Genomic DNA, 20,337 nt, shown 5'->3' with positions numbered 1-20,337 from the left:
ACCTCATTGGACTCGTATCCTTGGGCTCAATGTTCTGTTCCCTGGATAGTTTCACACTCTATGCACATCTATACATGCAACAATATCGGGGTCCTGAGTTGGTTGTCATATTACCTGTATTCAATTTCGAAATATTTAATTTCTGTTCTTGGAGCTTACTTGCTTAGTATTCTTGTTTTTATCATTTTAACTCCCTCGACATGTCCATTTTGGACACAAAAATGGATAGTAGTAGTGGTGGAGGCATAATTATGGTACTTTATTTTATGCAGCATTCTCACAGATCAACTGTCTCTCTTGGTCGTGCTCGCTGTGCAATGATGCACAGGTAAAAACATTGATCACTCATGCCAAAGGAATATTTTGATGTTATGAAACCTGCTTCATGTGCATGACAGACTTAAAAGCACTGCTACGCTTTATTTTTATCAAACATTTCATTCATACAGCAAATTGCACCATTCTCGATGTGGATAGACGTTTTAATTTGAGCTAGTGCTCGCAGTTAAGCTTTAACCATCTATTGTTAGTTGGTGCTAAAAGGTGGCATCTGCAGGACGTCGTGATTTTGGTGACATACTTGTCCAGGTTTGTCTTTTAGCACATTTTGTCACCATTGGAGAACAGCACAAAAGTCTCTCTTGTTGAAGGGTAATTAGGTGGTGACTGTTATGTTGGAGTTGGTTTTGTCCCACTGTAGCTGCCAATGCAGTGGTGTTGTGTCAACCCCCCTCTGCACAGAGAAAGTCATGATATGACCCGTCACATGCAAGGGGTGGTTAAGAAATAGGGGCGACGCCTGACCTTGTGGTCTCTTCAACTTAATTTGTGTGTGTGTGTGTGCACATTATTTGGGGCGTTCCAGAAACTCCTGCCACATGGGCCTGAGGTTACGGCCTAGCTGAGAATCAGGGCTACACATAACAATTGGTGACATGGGCATGTGTCCAAGCCCTGCACTGCTGCCTACCTGCTCTACACTGGCCCATACTGCTTCGGGAGGTCGCTATCTCTCCTGGCAGTGCTGCTGCCCCACACAGTAACTCTTGACAGTGGCTGCGAGTCCGCAACACCGCCTGTTCCTGGAGGGCATGTGCCTCAAGTCATCAGGGCTCTCTGGTGGAGGTGACCTCCCTCCCACCTGTGTAGGCCCTCCTTGGCAACCTAGTGTCCCTGGCGCTAATCCATGGCATCCGGCTTCACTGTTGAAATCGACTGTTCCTCTGTAGGGAAGCCGCATGAAGGTATGGAGGTCATTGGCCATGCCCATTTTTGGTCCCGTCTGGGATTTCAGTATGTTAGTGGCCCCTAATCGCATCTGAACCAGCCCTGGGGGAATAAACTTCATACTCCTGTCCTGAACCAAAAACATAAATAGAAATACATTAAAAAAACAAAAAAATTAACAGAGAAACAACATGGTGCCACCAGCATCCAACTCAAGTCCTGCAGTGGGTTAGCCTGTGGGCCACCCCCTCTGGTGTAGTTTTTTCCTTTTACAACTACTGTGTTTGGTGGGAGCCCCCTGCCCATTAATGTATTGATTGTGCCCTGTGCACGACTTTGACATTAAAATGGTATGCCGTTTGACCCTCATTCAACATCTGCCACTCTACAGTTGTGATCATATCTCACATCTGCTTTTGTCACGCCTTGGCAGGGTGACCACTGAACTTTTGCCTGCAACTCTTGTATGTGCCTTGCTGTGCAGTGTTTCCCAGCTGCTGCATACACGTTCTGTGGCCTAGTGTGTGCCAAAAAAGACCATGGCATCAGTCCCAGCTCTGGAGCTTCTTTGTGATGGAAGGACTTGCGTCATTACAGGCAGTAAAATGAAAGGCCTGGGTAGACCATCTGAAAACGTATTTGGCTGTTGTAGGTTTGAACAATGAGAGAAAGTACCCCATGCATTTTCACTCGGTGGATGCTGCCGTTCACAAGATTGCAAAGAACATAGGAGAGGCTGGTCCACCTGTCACAAACAACACCCTGAAACAAACCCTAACAGACCATTTTGAAAGTCTTGCTAATCCGGATCACAAGCGATTCCTCTTACGCCAAGCCAGACAACAGCCTGAGGAATCAGCGGACACCCTGCCGGACGTGGATGATGCGATCAGGCCCAAGTCATTCACGGTTGCTATTCTGCGAAGCTACAGGAAAACATTCTGCAAGCTCCCGGAATATTTATGGCCAACATACTCACCCAGGGCCAATCAAAATAACTTTCAAAAACACCTGCTGCTCATATGGAGGCTGCCCTCCAAGACCCCTTTAAATGTGAAACTGTCAATCTGGTTGCAAAACCTGGTCTGGACAAGAAGAAAGCTCATCCCAAGTCTACCCCTTAGATGTGCCATTGGTGTGGAGGCCCCTATCCGCATCAAGGAGACTGTCCATTTCTCCAAGGTCTGCCGTTCCACCCTGTCCCATTAAACACAGAAACAAAAGTCTGTAAATGCCCTGGTCCTTCTAACGACTCAGGAAGAGAAGAACAACATGAATGATGATGTGGAAGGGTTGGTGCACATCTTAAATGCAATGCAACCATGAGGGGCCTTGTAGGCGGCACGCACCAACCTGCATGATTGCTATCACAGGTCACCAAATTCCTGCTCCCATTGATACTGGTGCCTCAATAGACATCACCAAAACAGATGATGGAAGGAATGCTGAACAAATCAAGTATTCACCCCCAGTTGATCAGGGTTTAACCCATCGTTTTTTTTGTTCACCATGCCACCCTAGTTTGGACCCAGCCCTATGCAAATTAATCTTGACCCTGCTAGGCCAGGTCATCCCTGGACTGGAAACAAGCAGCCTGGGACCAGTATTGGGGTATCACCCCTCGTCAGCCAGGCTAGCTTGAATCCAGTGCCACACTGAGCATGGGACCCACGTCTGTGCATACAATTCCCACTTAGGGCGACAAAAGAACAGATGATGGACATTCAAACATATCAGCAATTACATCTTAATCAATAATTCACCCTCAGTCACCGATCTGGGTTTAATCCATTGTTTTTGGCTGGGTCCAAACTTGAATGGTGTGGCAAGCAAAAAACAATGGATTAAACCTAGATCTGTCACTGGGAGCGAATGTTTGATTTGTTCAGCATTCTTTCCATCTTCTGTTCGTTTTGCATCAATAGACACCATGGCACAGACTTTTCTGCAGACAATCCTACAACAATCAATCCTTCGCCCCACAGCGATGCAATTATATCCCTATGACTTAACATTGCCCCTCCCACTGACTGGTGTGTGTATCACCGAAATTACTCATGAGTCCTGCACAACTCGGTCCAAGATCTATGTCACGAAGGAGGGGTTGGGAATGGTGATCAGTTGCCACACAGATAAACGTCTCCAACTAGTGACTTTTGCCATGTCCACTCTTTCCAAGTCGAGGCCTTATTAGAAGAATTTGTACCACTGTTTGAGGGCCTTGTGTGCCTCATGGGCCACATGGTACATCTACATGTACATCGTACATTGGCTCCTCGGACCCATAGGGCCCAATGTTAACCAATGCAGAATTCCGCTGCGGTCTTCGACGGCCCACCGCGACTGTGTAGAACACCAGCGCAGTTACCTCATATCCCCTTGTCCCACCTTACAGGTCAGGCAGCCGCCATTTCAGGGGGCCACATGGCATTAATAATAAATGCGTCACACCTATGTAGGCCTGGAATACTCACAGTTACAGGCACATTGCGGATAAATAAATTTGTGCAAATTACATTTTGGGATACCTCAGTGTTGGCTGACTCTCTGCTCACTGTTCTCATCCATAGGGCACGTCTGCTGGGGCAGGTGATGAGATGGCGGCATCCTCCGGTGTACAGACCCCTGGTGGACCTGTCGACAATGGAAGAGAGACACATAATAGTCACATACAGACTTGATCGTGCAACAATCCAGGAACTGTGTGCCCAGTTGGAGCCAGACCTGATGTCAGCTATCCGCCATCCCACAGGGATACCCCTTCTAGTGCAGGTCCTGTCAGTACTCCATTTCCTGGCAAGTGGTTCAAACAACAGTGGCCATTACATCAGGGATGTCACAGCCAATATTCTCTAATGTGTTGTCCAGAGTGTTGTCTGCCCTGCTGAAACACATGCACAGCTATATCGTGTTCCCTCAGGTGAAGGATGTGCCTACAGTGAAAGGTGATTTCTATGCCCTGGGACATATCCCCAACATCATTGGTGCCATTGATGGGACACATGTGGCATTGGTATCCCCCCTGCAGGAGTGAACAGGTGTACAGAAACCGGACGAGCTACCATTCTATGAATGTGCAGATGGTGTGTTTGGCAGACCAGTACATCTCCCATGTGAATGCCAAGTTTCCTGGCTCAGTGCATGACGCCTACATTTTGAGGAATAGCAGCATCCCTTATGTGATGGGGCAACTCCAGATGCACAGGGTGTGGCTAATAGGTGAGGCCAAGGACCCAAAACAGTGTGAATAGGTGTCTGGGTATGGGGTTGTCCCTAAGGGTTAGTGTGTGTCTAACAGTTGGCATTCGATATTTGCACATGGGCGAACTAGGAGGGTGATCGAACGAACCTTCGGCCTCCTGAAGGCCAGATTCCGGTGCTTCCATATGACAGGTGGTTCCCTCTACTACTCACCAAATAAGTTGTGCCAGATCATCGTGGCCTGCTGTATGCTGCACAACCTGGTTTTGCGACGGCAGGTGCCTTTTCTACAGGTGGATGGGCCAGTTGGTGGTCTTGTGGCAGCTGTGGAGCCTGTGGACAGTGAAGAAGAGGAGGCAGAAGAAGAGGATATCGACAACCGAAACAACATAGTCAAGCAATACTTCCAGTGAGACACAGGTAAGAACATGTCACTGCCTCCCACATCTCATACAATTTCTGGAGCTAGCATAAGTATGTTGTTTTCCCTCAGTGTATGGACCCTGACTTGTCACTTTGCCTTTCCATTTCACAGATGTGGGTCCCACTTTGTGCCCTCTGCTATATTTCCTCCAGGCCTACAGCTGTGTTACATCGGTATGTGCACAAGTAAATTGACATTGCTATATTCCATGGTTATTGCAATTACACGTTTGTGAAAGCACAGACTGACCCCAGATTGTTTTGTGATTGAAGTGTGTTTATTTCTGTGCAAATAATGAAGGGGGTTGTAAAATGGGCTGGGGGGATGGTGGAGGAATGTCCATGGCAGAGACCAGTCTATTTGTTTCACAGGTGCATTGTCCAAAGGGGCATAGGAAGTGGAGCAATGGCAGTTGAAGGATGGACAGGGTGACAAAGTGGGACAGAAGGGTGACATTCAGGGGGGTCTCATTTCCTGGCAGGGGTCTTGGCAATGTTCTCTGTCTTGTTCCTGGATCTCAGGGACTTTTGTGGGGTGGTTCTCTATCTGCAGGGGGTGGGGTGTTGGTGTTGTGTTCCTGTGGCGGTGCCTCCTGTCCACTAGCGCCGGTAGAGGTGGAGGGCTGTTCATCGTCCAGGCCAGTGTCAGGGGCCCCTTGTGCCACTGTGTCCCTCCTGGTGTGGACAAGGTCTTGAAGCACCCCTGCAATGGTGACCAGGGTGTTGTTAATGGACTTCAAGTCCTCCCTGATCCCAAGTTAGTGTTCCTCCTGCAGCCGCTGGGTCTCCTGAAACTTGGCCAGTATCGTTGCCATCGTCTCCTGGGAATGATGGTAAGCTCCCATGATGTCGGAGAGTGCCTCGTGGAGAGTGGGTTCCCTGGGCCTGTCCTCCCCCTGTCGCACAGCAGTCCTCCCAGCTTCCCTGTTTTCCTGTGCCTCTGTCCCCTGAACCGTGTGCCCAGTGCCACTGCCCCCAGGTCCCTGATCGTCCTGTGTTAGTGGGTTTGCCTGGGTTCCCTGTAGTGGTGGACACACTGCTGATTGACGTGTCCTGGGGATAGAGGGATGGGCCCGCTGGGTGGGTGCTGTGCTGGTGTTTCCTGCGGGGGAGGTTCACTGGTGGTTTGTAACTGTGTCAGGCAAATCGACTGTCCTGAGGTCCCTGATGGGCCGGCTGGTCATCTTGATCCAGTTGTGCTGAGACGCTGTCATCACTGTGGGTCTCTTCTGTGCGGGGACTGGCTATGTCTGGCACCTCCTGTCCGGTGACGTTAGGTAGGGGTCTTGTAGGGGTGTAAAGGCATGATTATTGCATCTTTGTGTGCCATCATGTGCAATGAGTGAGTGACCCTGTACTCCAGTGCTTGCATTCTTGGCTTGGTCCTTGTGTGATAGTTGGTTTGGGGTCTGTGTGGGTATCTGTAGTGGACATGCTTTGGTAATGGGTGTCCATGTTTTGGTGTTGCATCCAGGGCTTGGTATTGGGATGGCTGGGTTGTGATCATGGGGCATATGTGAGGTGTTGGAGTGATGGGGGTGAGGGTGGGAGCATGTGATGGCATGCAGGTGGGGTTGGGGATATGGTAATAAAGATATGTCTTACCAGAGTCCTGTCCTCCTGCTACTCCTGCGAGGCCCTCAGGATGCAGTATTGCCAAGACTTGCTCCTCTCCTGTTGTTAGTTGTGGGGGAGGAGGTGGGGGTCCACCGCCAGTCCTCTGTACAGCAATCTGGTGTATGGAGACCATGGAACGCACCTTCCCCCGTAGGTCATTCCACCTCTTCCTGATGTCATCCCTAGTTCTTGGATGCTGTCCCACTGCGTTGACCCTGTCCACAATTTTGCGCCATAGCGCCATCTTCCTTGCAATGGAGGTGTGCTGCACCTGTGATCCGAATAGCTGTGGCTCTATCTTTATGATTTCCTCCACCATGACCCTGAGCTCATCCTCCGAGAACCTGGGGTGTCGTTGAGGTGCCATGATGTGGTGTGGGTGATGTGTGAGGTGGTGTGTATTGTGATGTGTGAGGGGATGTGTTGGTGTGTGTTGTTTGAGGTGCGTGGATGTTGTGTAAGTGATGGTGTGGTGTGTCTGTGGATACTGGTGTTGTTTTAGGTAGTGTCTCTCTCTCGCCTGCTTTCAAATTTCTGGTAGTAAGGGTTTGTGGGTGTGTGTTTTATAGTGTTGTGAGTGTTTGGGAGTGGTGTGTGTATGTGTATCAGGTGTGTGTATTTCGAATTGTCCAATGTGGTTGTGTTTTGGGTATGTGTGTGTATTTTGAGCGCGGCGGTGTGTATCGCCAATGGATTACAGCAGTTGAAAGACCACTGCGTTGATTCGTGGGTCGTGATAGTGTGGGCGTATTCCTATTGGCGTTACGGTGTCGGTTTTGTTATCGCCAGTTTATCACTGACCTTTGGTGTGGCGGACTTGTGTGGGTGTCTGTATTATGGTGGATTCCAAGCTGTGGGTTGTAATACCTGTAGCGGAATTCCGCGGCCGCAGCGGTATGTTGGCGGTCTTCTGCACGGCGTCAAGCGGCATTTACCGCCAGGGTTGTAATGAGGGCCACAATCTTTTGATTTTGGTGTGGGTCGGTTTCATTGGTGTTTTCCTACACGGTTGGTTGTGGGTATTTTTATATTTAATTTCTATTACTATTTCTATTATTTTTGTCTCTCTATGAAGGTACAGATGCTTATATTGTTCTATTTTGTATCTTTAGTAATATTGGAATATGTGAAGAATTATTATAGCTTACAACACAACAGTTTACATAGAGGTATAGATTATCGAATGATATATTTTTTGTATAGTTTTTGTTTAGATGAAAGAGTGTGTCTTTTGGTGCTTTTTTCGGTATATACATGCCCTGATGAAGGTGGCTGTGAAATTATAAATTCAATGAGAAACTAAAATTCCCCGAAACGCGCTAAATACATGCAGTGCAGTGTTCATAGTAGTGTCTGTACAATAACTGCAACCTGAGAGATGTACATGTACATCACTAGGAGGGAACAGAGTTAATCATGTGTGATTATATACTCAATGGAGAGAGGCCTAGGTGCTTAATATTGCTAGTAGGCCCAGCATTGTGAGTATAATGAATTTCAAGATGTGTAGGTGATGGCAAAATGTCTGCCCACTGTAGTTCTGCCCCTTCGTTGTGGAAGTGACCTAATACCGCTAGCGGTTGACGTCACAGTGTACGGCGGTGTTGACCACTGTTCGCACCCACATTGGCTAACATGGATGCCAATGGGGAATCCTGGCGTATCATGATCCCCCTCGGCGGTGACGGTGCATACTGCCGCAGAACATTTGCGCGTTCGTCATCGTTTGATCACTTGACTCACTGATCTTGTGCGGAAAGGTACTCCACTCTGTTTACTGCTGTTGCCTGCCTCTGGCTATGGATGTTCCACGTGGTGCAGGGCCCCGGCCTTCACCCAGAAAGAACTGGAGGAACTAGTGGAAGGGGTACTGCTCCTGTACGACAGACTCTACGGCCGGCCAGAGGTACAGGTGAGTCCGGGTTTGGGGGCAGTGTGTGTGTAATGGATGGAGTGGATTGCACAGATGTGTGCTCCCGTGAGCCAGGATGGGCCATGGTGCATGGAATGCTGCGTGCCACTGTCCTGCATGTCTGGGAGCACCGTCTGTCCTACGGTTGACAATCTGCCAGCTGTTACCATCGTGCAGGTGCCTGACCTTTGTGTTCCATTTCTGTGTCACCCAGAAGAGGGCACATTGGCATGCCATCGCCAAGGAGGTACGGACCCTGGGGGTCTACAACCGGTGGAGCACCCACTGTCGAAAGAGGTGGGAGGACCTGCGGCGCGGGCGCGAAAGATCAGTGAGGCCCAGCTGGGGAAGTCCTCCCAACGTGGAAGGGGTGCCCATCGTGCACTGACCCCCCTCATGTGAAGGATCCTGGCGGTTGCGTACCCAGACCTTGATGGGCGCTTGAAGGCTGCACAGCAGTCACAAGGGGGTGAGTACTCACAGACCACACTTCAGCCTGATAGGATGAGTGTGTGTGCGATAGGGCTCATGGTGCTTAGAGCAGGGAATTTGACTGGTGTCCATCTACTGTCTGTTCCCCAAAGGGTGTAGGGGTGTCCCTGTCAGGTTTCACCTACCTCAGCTCCAGTACTAATTTAGGGGATGGGTGTAGGTCAGTATACTGCTCAGTAGTCAGGGGCATGGCCATAGTGCACAGTGCTGCCTGTTGGGTGTGTCTGCTGGGTAGGTGTATGTCTGGCCATTGTGTATCAGCATTCAGCTATTTACAAGTGTCTCTCCTGTTTTGTCTCCCCATCCCTGTTCTCTTGTGTTTGTTTGGTACAACATCAACATCTGGCGGGGGAGCTGAGGCACCGGCAAGTGAGGAGGGAGCGGCCCACGGATCCTCCGAGGCAGAGACAACGGACGCCTAGGGGACCAGTGGGTGGGAGGGCGACGGGACTTCCACGGGGGGGCTACTACCACAGGAGGTAGTGACTCGGAGACCTCCTCCGATGGGGGTCCTCCGGCGGTGGCGGACCCCGCCCAGGAACTGGCGGCAGAATGGTGGTTCATAATTTGATGGGCAGGTTGGGCCTTTCCGACGGCCTGTGGGCAGACTCTGCCGTTGTCAGCGGGACTCCTTTCCTGGCGGTGGGAGGTGCGCGGGATGCGTGTGTTTCGTTTGGTTCATTATTTGGTGGTCCGGCCCGCTCCTCTGTTGGTGGTTTCTACCACCCCCGCCGGCAGAGCGAAACGGACCGCAATGTTCATAATGAGGGCCTATGTTTTTTAAAATCCCTTAAAACTTGGCCCTTCAAATAATAACCAGATTGTAATAATAATTGTTTCTTGCTGCCCCCTTGCTTTGTATGTTGCAACCTTCTCGAGCAAAGTGCTCAGATGCCTTCGGGTCGCATGCGCTCTATAAATCCTACAGTAAAGTATAGTATAGTATAATGCCGAAATATGTTTTACATCCACTGAAAAAATATTGACTGCAGTTCAATCGGCTGACATAAAGGAGAGACCACTGGCTCAGGGGAAACACATCATTGTTGTCACCCCCATTCCAGCCTTAGAGGCTGTCACCAAGGCAGGCGTTCCTAACACAAAAGCCTTCCATCAAAGATGGATACAGTGGGCCACTTCCCTGACAACTACAGAATATGTCTTTGACCCAACCATGCAGATTCAAGAATTTCTTCAATATGAACAAGAATACACTGTACCAAGTGACATTTTGCCTTTGAACAGTATGATTTTACATATATATGCTGATGGTTCGGGGCAACCTGTGATTGGCACAAAATAGCAACCCTCTGCCGCTTGCACAGCAGTACGTGGTGTCATGAAAAATGGTGAATTCCACCCAATAAAAATGTCTACATAGTCCCTATGAGATTGTACAGCCAAGATGGTTGAAATAGAAGCACTCATTCTGGTACTAGAGAATATGGATCCTGAATTCCCCACACTGATAGTGTGTGATTGGTATTGTTATGTCCAGTCTTATAATGAAACCTTGCATTAGTTGTGCATGAATGGATCCAGAGACTCCAAAGGGAATACTATCAAGCACAAACTGCTTTGGGGGAAGTGGCGCATCTTAAAGATTGCTGCCATGGTCTCATGTAATTCATACATTGAGTCACCAACGTGTTGGAATACACATTGCAGAGATTTTACTGACTTATGAAACTGCAAAAGCAGCAGTCCAGACTGCTGTAGTAGCTGCATTTACTCGCTCTCACGTGGGAGTGAATGATGACATCATGGCTGCAGTCACTGCTTCATACAGTGGCGCTCCTTTACCTTAACAGTATCCAGCAAAATATTCCTATCTGTTGATTGCTCAAAATATTGCTTTCTGATGGATACAACTACCTGTGGATTCCTCACCTAATGAATTCTCCCCCAACGTGCAGCATTCGATGGAAACTTCTTTCCAGCTCTGCACGTCGGTGAGGACGTCACAATTGCCCGACTCCACGTGGTGCCATCTGACGTCATTGTCGCAATAAGAGGTCCCCGCCGGCGTGCTGATGTCAGTTCCCTTTTTTCTGTGCCTTCGATAACAGTTATTTCTCCAGCTCTTGTGTCGATTGCTGTTGAGAGGGATACTTTGTGTTTTCAGAAATGTCTGCTCTGAAGAAGTCAGGATTCAAGCCTTGCAGAGAATGCGGAGGTCGTATATGTCAGTTACTGACCCGCATAATGACTGCCTCTGGTGTCTGAGCTCGGACCAAGACGTTCAGGAGTGTGGTTCGTGCCAGAAAATGAATCCTAAGGCTCTTAAGGAGCATGAGGCCAAGTTGTTTTTAGCAAAAGCTAAAAAGGAGAAAAGGAGTCACCATAGATCTTCGTCATGGAAGTCGGCGAAGAGTCATAGGAAGCGGTGCCATCACGATTCCTGGCGTTATTCCAGAGGAAGCCATTCGACGTCGAGGTCTCCATCTGCTCGGTGCCATAAGTCATGGGAGGTCAGCCTGACGGTGACTCCTCAGCCTTCGACTCTGCAGACTTCTCTGGCACTGTTGGTCTTTGAGGTGGTGGAACCTCACAGTCCTTGCTTCTCTCCGGCGCAGCCGGATATCCAGGATCCGGCTCCGGCTCCGGCTCCACAGGAGTATCCTGTCTTCCCTACTCCGGGATCGGATCCAGCAGCATTCCTTAATGCCATGTTTGCCATGTTTCAGAACATGGCGCCGGGAGGTGGTGCGCCGGCTGGCCCCACTGGTTCCTTGGCATTTAATTTAGGCGCTCTGGCTCCTTATAGACCGACGCTGTTCATGCCATTCTGTCCGGCAGGGAATGCTAGTCCGGCGCCGGTGCCGTCGACGTCAGTGGAAAGGCCTTTGACGCCGGTGTCTATCCAGATGGAGTCGTCCCAAAGCCGGATGGCGTCGGTTGGTAGAGATCGGCTGTCCACGGCGCCGATGGATCCATCTCCGGCATCGGATGGGTCCGGAGATCGGGTGGTGACACCTACTCGACACCGTTCTTCGACGTCGGTCAACTCTTTGTCGACGCCGGGGCTGGAGGCAAAGTTGCAGTCCCGAAGGAAGGCCCTGAGATTGTTGGAGGAAGGAGAGTAACAGAGACGGCTCCTTGAGGAAGGGGAGATTGTGGAGCCCCTGGGTGACTTTCAGGGGTTAGACTCTGCCAGTGGGCTGGATACTTCCCCTGAATGGGATTTGGCCCCACCAGGGGAGTTTACCGAGGAGGCAGCCTTGTTTCATTCTGTGATAAGAAAGGCTGCTGATTACTTAGATCTCCCGCTTCTTGTTGCCCAGGTCAAGATAAATATCCTGACGGAGGTGCTACATCCTGCCATTGCTTTTGCGGAGCCATTGCTGCCTTTTAATGAGGCTCTCACGGATCCCATTGTCAAGATATGGAGAAAGCCTGTTTCTTCATCAGCGGTGAACAGGTCAGTGGCCAGAAGATATAGATCAGCTCCAGGGGACCCTGGGTTCCTTTCGAAACACCCGTCTCCGGAGAGTCTGTTGGTACAGGCGTCTTGTTCATCGCGGACTGCTCCTGGCTCCTTCCCTGGTGTGCCATCCGACAGGGAGTCCAAAAGGATGGAGCAGTCTGCAAAGAAGGTTTTCTCGTCCTGCAGCATGGCGCTTAAGTCGGCCAATGCCACGTGTGTTCTGGGTAGATACATACATGCTGTTATGGATGCAGCTAAAGCTGCGTTGCCTGATATGCCCCAGGACTTGCAAGGACTCCTTACGGATGCCCAGGCTCCAGCGACACAAGTCATACAATCAGGACTGGACACCAAAGACACAGTTGCCAGAGCCATGGGAACATCCATCGCTAACAGACATCATGCTTGGTTATGTATGTCTGGGTTCTCTACAGATGTCCAAGCCACTCTGTTAGACTTGCCCTTTGATGGCGATAAGTTATTTGGCACTAAGGCTGACTCTGCGTTGGAACGCTTCAAAGAGTGTAGGGCAACAGCAAAGTCCTTGGGCCTGCAAGCTGCTTCGATCCTTTTTTAGGTCGTTTAGACATTTTAGGGTGCTTGGACGAGGGGCGTCCTTTCGTGGAAGATCGCAGCAGACAGGCAAGCAGCCCTCAAGTCTCCCTTACAGATCTTTTAGGGGCGGGGTAGAGTCCACACTAGAGGGACCACCCAACAGCAGCACCCTGCCTCTTCTTCTTCCTCGGGAGGGGGTGCAACAGGGGAAGCAACCCTAGTCCTCTAACCATTGCATCCCATGTATCTCCTGTAGGGGGAAGGTTGTCTCTTTTTCTTCCCATGTGGGAGTCAATCACATCAGACTCATGGGTCATCAGTGTTGTGAGGAAAGGCTATGCCCTTCCCTTTCAGGAGATTCCTCCTCCCTTCCCTCCCCGTCTTTCCTTTTGTTCAGAAGACCATCTCCTGTTGTTAGAACAGGAGTTTCTTTCCCTATTGTCAAAAGGTACAGTGGAGTTGGTTCCCGAGCAGGAAAGGGGTCAGGGATGGTATTCAAGGTATTTTCTGATCCCCAAAAAGGATGGACATTTGAGACCTATCCTGGCCCTGAGGATTTTGAATTGGTTCCTCAAACAGGAGAAATTCAAAATGCTGACTCTAGCACAGGTGCTTTTGGCATTGAGCAAGGAGGATTGGATGGTGTCTGTCGACTTGCAGGATGCTTATTTCCATATTCCCATTCTCAAGTCACACTGGAAGTATCTCCGGTTTGTGGTGGGGTCGCAACACTACCAGTTTGCGGTCCTTTCTTTTGGTCTTACTTCCGCGCCCCGAATCTTCACGAAGGTGATGGTGGTGGTTGCAGCAAATCTCAGGAGGAAGGGAATAGCAGTATGATTCATTGATCAAAGCCAAGTCTCCGGAGCTCTTGCTGCATCACCTGCAGATGACAACCCAGTTGTTGTTCAGTCTGGGCTTTTCGATAAATGTGCCCAAGTTGCACCTGGAGCCCTCTCAACACCTCCTGTTCCTAGGGGCAGTACTGGACATAATATTGAATCGAGCTTTCCTCTGTCACAGTGGATTCAGGACATTCAGGTGTTGATTCCAATGTTTCGAGAAGGAGGGGTTGTTCCAGTCCTCAAGGTCCTTTGTCTGCTCGGTCTGTTTGCTTCATCCATTCTGTTGATCACTCATGCACGCTGGCACATGAGGGCTCTTCAGTGGTGCCTCCGCAGGCAGTGGTTTCAGCACAAAAGAGATCTCGCCGAGTCAGTAAAAATCTCCAGAGACACTGCAGCGGATCTACGATGGTGGGCTGTGGACGGCAACCTTTCTCAAGGAAGGCCTTTTTCACTCCCACCTTCAGTGGCCACGGTGAGAACGGATGCTTCCACTCTGGGGTGGGGAGCTCATCTGGGGGACCTGGAGATCAAAGGTCATTGGTCTCCAGTGGAGCAGATGTTTCATATCAATCTGCTGGAATTGCGGGCGATACGTTTGGCTCTCAAGGCCTTCCTCCCTTCCCTTCGCGGTCAGTCGGTTCAAGTCCTGACGGACAACACGACAGCGATGTGGTACATCAACAAGCAGGGAGGAGTAGGGTCGTACCTTCTCTGCAGAGAGGCTCTGCGGCTCTGGTCCTTGGCACAGGACCATCGGATTTGCTTAATGGCAAACCATCTGGCCGGGGTTCAAAACGTGCGTGCGGATAGTCTCAGTGGGCTCCTCTCGGCCCATCACGAGTGGCGTCTTCATCCAGATCTGGTCCTTTACATCTGTCGAATGTGGGGATTTCCCCAGTTAGACCTATTTGCCACTCGGGAGAACGCGCACTGCCCATCGTTCTGCAGCCTCCAGTATCCGGTGCAGGAAGCGTTGGGGAATGGCCAGTTGCTTTACGCGTTTCCCCCATACCCTTGATTCCTCGGGTTCTGAGGAAGATTCGCCAAGATCGGGCCCAAGTCATCTTAATAGCTCCGGATTGGCCAAGAAGGGTGTGGTACATGGACCTTCTTCAACTCTCACTGTGCCCTCCGCTCCGTCTCCCTTACACCCCCACCTCCAGAGCCTTCACCTTCATGCCTGGAGATTGAACGGGCAGTCTGAGTTCTTTTTCTCTCCCACCGGATGTGGTGGACGTTATTTTATCGGCCAGGCGACACTCCACCAAATCTGTCCATGCGAGCAGATGGGCTAAATTCGTTACTTGGTGTGGAGAGAAGCAAATTAATCCCTTAAGTGCCCATTTGTCGGACATATTGTTGTTGGCATTGTCCCTGGCACAGCAAGGCTGCGCTATTGCTACTGTCAACGGCTATCTTTAGGCTCTCTCAGCCTTCTTATGCCTACCTGATCAACCCTCTTTGCTCAAATCCCCTTTAGTATTAAGGTTTTTGAAGGGGCTTACAAATAGGTTTCCTCCCACTCCGTTTCTTATGCCCCATGGGATTTAAATCTGGTTCTAACCTTTTTAATGGGTTCACCTTTTGAGCCTCTACATTCTTGCCCTTTGAGATTTTTAGTCTTAAAGTCTGTTTTTCTTACGGCCATCACGTCTGCTAGGCGTGTAAGTGAGCTTCAAGCTCTGTGTTCACCCTCCTTTTACGACCTTTCATGCGGACAAGGTGGTGCTGAGGACCAGGGCGGCTTTCCTCCCCAAGGCAGTGACTCCTTTTCATTTGAGGCAGTCTATCACACTCTCGTCATTCTATCTTCCTCCACATCCATCTAAAGAGGAGGAGAGACTACATCGACTGGACCCAAGGAGGGCCTTGAGTTTTTACATAGAGAGGACGAGAGAGTTTCGCTTGGACGACCAACTCTTTGTCGGATATGTGGGGAAGAGGAAGGGGAAGGCCCTCCACAAACAAACAGTATCCAGGTGGGTCGTTCTTTGTATTAAGATCTGTTATTCATTATCAAAGAAAGTTCCTCCTGTTGGAATAAGAGCCCATTCCACCAGGGCTAAGTCGGCCACATCGGCCCTGGCTAGAGGTGTTCCAGTGGCAGACATTTGTAAGGCTGCGACTTGGGCATCCCTCCACACCTTTGTAAAGCATTATTGCTTGGACTCGGAGGTGAGGAGGGATGGCCAATTTGCGTGGTCTGTGCTGCAGGATTTCTTGGTATGATCAGTCAGACACCCACCTCCGAGGCGGTACTGCTTTGGGACTCTATTCATTAGGTGAGGAATCCACAGGTAGTTGTATCCATCAGAAAAGCAAGTTACTTACCTTTGGTAACGCTTTTTCTGGTGGATACACTAGCTACCTGTGGATTCCTCACGGCCCCACCTGCTTCCCCGTAGTCTGTCTGGTCGTACCGAGATTTCCTTGGGTGTATATTTGTATATTGCTGAATTATGAGATGATGTGTGTATATATATATATATATATATATATATATACGTATATATATATATATATATATGTATGTATATATATGTATTTGTATATATTTATGCCTATGTATTCTTGAGGATATATATTGATATTGTTTGCTATTTCTATTTGATTACATTTTATATAAAAGTTTTCTTGGATACAATCATAATGAGTATGGAATGTCGGTATTCACCTGTTTGCCTCAAAGGCACGTAAAAACTGGTGTAAACTGACGTCAGCCCGCCGGTGGAGACCTCTTATTGCCACGATGACGTCAGACGGAGCCGCGTGGAGTCGGGCAATAGTGATGTCCTCGCCGACGTGCAGAGCTGGAAAGAAGTTTCCGTCGAATGCTGCGCGTTGGCGGAGAATTCATTAGGTGAGGAATCCACAGGTAGCTAGTGTATCCACCAGAAAAAGCGTTACCGAAGGTAAGTAACTTGCTCTGCGCCCACATTCAAGGGGTGGATGATCGAGTGATACCCAACTAGGACCGCAGGCCAGAGCTGATCAGAGCTGCACATGCTGGTGCAGCGGCAACAGTTTCTCTACTTCAGAAATACTATTGGTAGCACGGTCTGTACAAGCAGACAAAACAATATTTCCTCAGTTGTGACATTTGTCAACAAAATAAAGATCCACCACTGCACGCCCACCACAGACACCCCTTATAATTTTAAATAATCTCCTCCAGTACGTGTATTTAGATCATTGTGGACCTTTACATTCTGATTGTGTTTAAATTCATTCTACTAGCTGTAGATCCATGTTCTACATTCCTGTAAGTGTGGCTACAGTGATCAGCTGACTCTCAAACCGTTATTAAAGGTTTGCAAGTCTTCATGGAGACATATGCAGTAGCAACATTCCACTCGAATCAGGGACCTGTGTTTGCCTATAAGCTTCACTGGAATACAATGGGATTCTCTCCCTATCATCCTGAGGGAAACTCGATAGTGGAAAGAAAGATCAGTGACTTAAAGCAGTGACTTTCAAAGCTGTAGTATTACTGCTTAATTACCATGAATGTTACCTATTTTAACCAAGGTTTGCTTTCAATTTTGTTACCTTTGAATTCGAACATTGGGCATAAGGCATATTTGGAGTGCTCTATTGTTCATAAGCCAGGAGCTATAGATAATCACATTAGTCCTCAATTTATCTTTTGCAGGCTTTTGTTTTGAAGCAAGTAGGATTTCCCTCTGGTTTGTCTTGCTTGTCTTGACTTTTTTTAATTAAATTGGCATTTGTCTGAAAAATGTGTATATTATGATAATTCCTTTTAAGCAGTTGAGAAGAAGGCTGTTGTAGAGAATTTTAGAAAGTTGAATATTGAAATGTAATAGTGTGCTACTACATAGGCATTTTCTGTACAGTTTAGTAGTTGTACTATGATTTTTCATGAAGATAACATGGTCCAGAAAGATAATGTTGGTGATTCCTCAATAAGAATTAAAACATAAGATGGATTATGAAAACCCATGATGTATGGATTTGTCACAGACATTCATTTTGAGAAACTGGCTTATGTTGGAATGCCCAGTAGTCCAGTCCATACAGTTTAATCGGCTTCAATGTCTGCTACCTTGCCTGTCCTTTAGTGCTTCAGCCCGAGCAACAAGGCATTCCTTTGTGAAAGTGAATGCATGTGTTATACGTATCAAACCAGCAACTATGAAAATATCATAAGGACCTTCGAAATCCACACAAACTTTAAGTAAAAAGATCAAAAAGTTCATAAGAAAAATGAAGCAGGTGTAAAGAAAACTGAATTAGAGGTTCAGTTGTTATTAGAAATGGAACACAATTATCAATAAACCAAAGAGATAAAGGCATTACATTTTAAACCAATGTTAAAAAAAAAAAAAACAAGATGGCATATACATAAATGCAAATCAGTAATAGAAATAATACATTAAAATCAATGTAAAACCAAACATGTTACTAAACAGTAACGAAAAGTTGACCAGGACCTAGGAAAACTTGGTAGTTGTTAACCCTTTTGAATGCCTCTTCCTTAACACTTTGTAACAATGAGGCAGATAAAACATGGAAACTGCATCTAATTTTAGTTTCCGGAGCCTGGGTACTTCTTGCATAAGAAATCAGTGAAACACAAACTTACAAGAAGAAATTCAGCTAACTCCTGAGTACATGTGGTCATCTTGAAGTAAATGTTTTTTCCAGGGCCGTTTTTAGACTTAGAAGAGATTATGGAGCTTAGAAATTTTCAAGGAGGTCTGTCTGAAGGTTAAATTCAATTTATGCTACATGATATCAGATACATATCAAAGGAGCCCTATATAAATTGTGAGACATCTGAAAAAAATATATAAATAGTGCATTATATCACCAGTGGCTGTGGCTCAATGCAAGCTCCATGGTGTTAATGTTTAACCACTTCCTTGTTTCAGAAACTGTTTTCCCCTAACAGATCTTCTGAAATTCTTTAAGAAGTTGTTGAGGCTCTTCAGGAGCTAGGGCTTTGCAGAATAATGGCAATGACATAAGCCAGCGGTCTGCCCACCCCACCAAACTCTCGGTTATTGTGCTCTGTTTGTAGTTCAGGGGACCACTGGTTTACCATTGGTGGAGTATTTTCTGGCTCTGCTGATTCTAACTCCTGACGCAGCAGTTACCTGCCACATGACCACTTGTTCATGGCGGCAGTTGCCCCAATCCATTGAGGGATGGGGGTTACACTCATTTTATATGGCAACAAACTGTGCCTTTTGGAAGCATTTCTTTTTTGTCCATAGAAAACAAACTCCTGCTTTGAACATTTTTCTCTGAACAAAAAAGTTTGCAGAATTGGCTGTTTAACAAAATTTCAAATCTATCATAAAATATGTTTCACACTTACCGCTCCCTTTTTTATTACAGCAATATAATGTAGGTAATGTTGGGTGACATTTGATTTCAACCTGATAAAATTCCACATCAAAATATCAGAAAAATATCACTTTGTGGAGGGTTTTCTCCTTTATAAAATGCTGTTTCTCCCTTCACAGATACCAAACCTTCCCTCCAGAAGTTTTAGGGCAATTTCTACCAACTGTCACGATCCCCTGTGTGGTAGACCATCCAAGTGCCCTGTGCCACAGCTCCTTAAAAACCTGTCTACTGTAAGTAAACCTTCAGTGCTGCATCCCCCTGAACCCATTCACTAGGAGACCCTGGCTCCCACTTCAAACTACCTTGCCGTCATCTCTTTTTAGGACTTCTCTGGTGTCACTTGAGTTTTGAACCCTAGAAGGTAGCATGTAGTGGAGGCACATAGCATGTAGGCCACAAGTGTTTTTTCACATTTTCTTATGAGAGCATAAAGTCTCACAAGATCAAGAAAGCAACATGGCGGCCATATTGGTTTTGGTCTTTTATTTAAGCCATGCCCTTTCCTACCACCATCCTCTTGCCTTCATGTCTTCGACTCAATAGGAAGGATCCGTTTTAGCGCTCTTGTACTGCATTTGTGCATCAGCATGTAATAGTCCTGCATGCTTCATTGAACAGGCCTGGGCATGCTTCAGTGATCAGGCTTGACATGAAATCCACCTAGAAAAGACAAAGACCTAGTTACATGACAATACAGGTACTGCAGAACAAAGGCAAACTGACTAACTTACCTTCAAGACAGCACTTTATCTATTGCTGCAGTGCCTGTATAATTAAAGAGCAGGTCAGTCCGTTTGGAAATGTAGAAAGACTTATAGACATATTCCTCTAGTGTGAAAGAACTAAGAGTCAGACTCTGCATGATGTAATGCAAATTAATCTGGTATGATTATGGTGGAGGACAAAATAATTCTACACTGTGAATTATGTGTGCCCATAGTCAACTTGTAAACTTACCTAGCAAAGACATCTTCTACAGTTATGTGTGTTCACAAGCCAATAAGTGCCTGATGTGCAAAAACTCTTCAAAGAAGGACGGGCTAACTGCAGCAGAGTGGCAGTGTAATGTAAGTGTGAGAGAGCCTTCTCAAACTCTTTTCTGTCATTACAGTCAACATTTCCCCTGTGTATTCTATCCACCATGTGTTGCTTCAGGGGGCCTGGAGTAAATTGGTATGAGAGTAGGAAATCAGTGGTCCTCCCACAGGACAATGCAAAACTACCAAACAGTTTACTGTTTGTGTCCTGACATCTGCCTT

The 20,337-nt window shown here is 47.7% G+C and overlaps 1 protein-coding gene and 1 long non-coding RNA gene across 13 annotated transcripts in view; one reads left to right on the top strand and one right to left on the bottom strand.

Annotated features, from left to right (window-relative positions):
* The window catches only part of JAKMIP1 (janus kinase and microtubule interacting protein 1), a 1,798,968-nt gene that overhangs the window by 1,555,620 nt on the left and 223,011 nt on the right, over positions 1–20,337 (top strand). The window lies entirely within an intron of this gene.
* LOC138249073 (uncharacterized) overlaps positions 19,547–20,337 on the bottom strand; it is a 181,502-nt gene continuing 180,711 nt past the window's right edge. For all 5 annotated transcript variants that reach the window (XR_011194702.1, XR_011194699.1, XR_011194705.1 and 2 more), the window contains one exon: positions 19,547–19,738. This is a non-coding gene — a long non-coding RNA (uncharacterized lncRNA). The remainder of the gene's footprint in view (positions 19,739–20,337) is intronic.

The sequence above is a fragment of the Pleurodeles waltl genome, chromosome 1_2 (genome assembly GCF_031143425.1).
Source record: "Pleurodeles waltl isolate 20211129_DDA chromosome 1_2, aPleWal1.hap1.20221129, whole genome shotgun sequence".
NCBI classification, from domain to species: domain Eukaryota; kingdom Metazoa; phylum Chordata; class Amphibia; order Caudata; family Salamandridae; genus Pleurodeles; species Pleurodeles waltl.
This window is presented reverse-complemented; position numbering and strand designations above follow the sequence as displayed.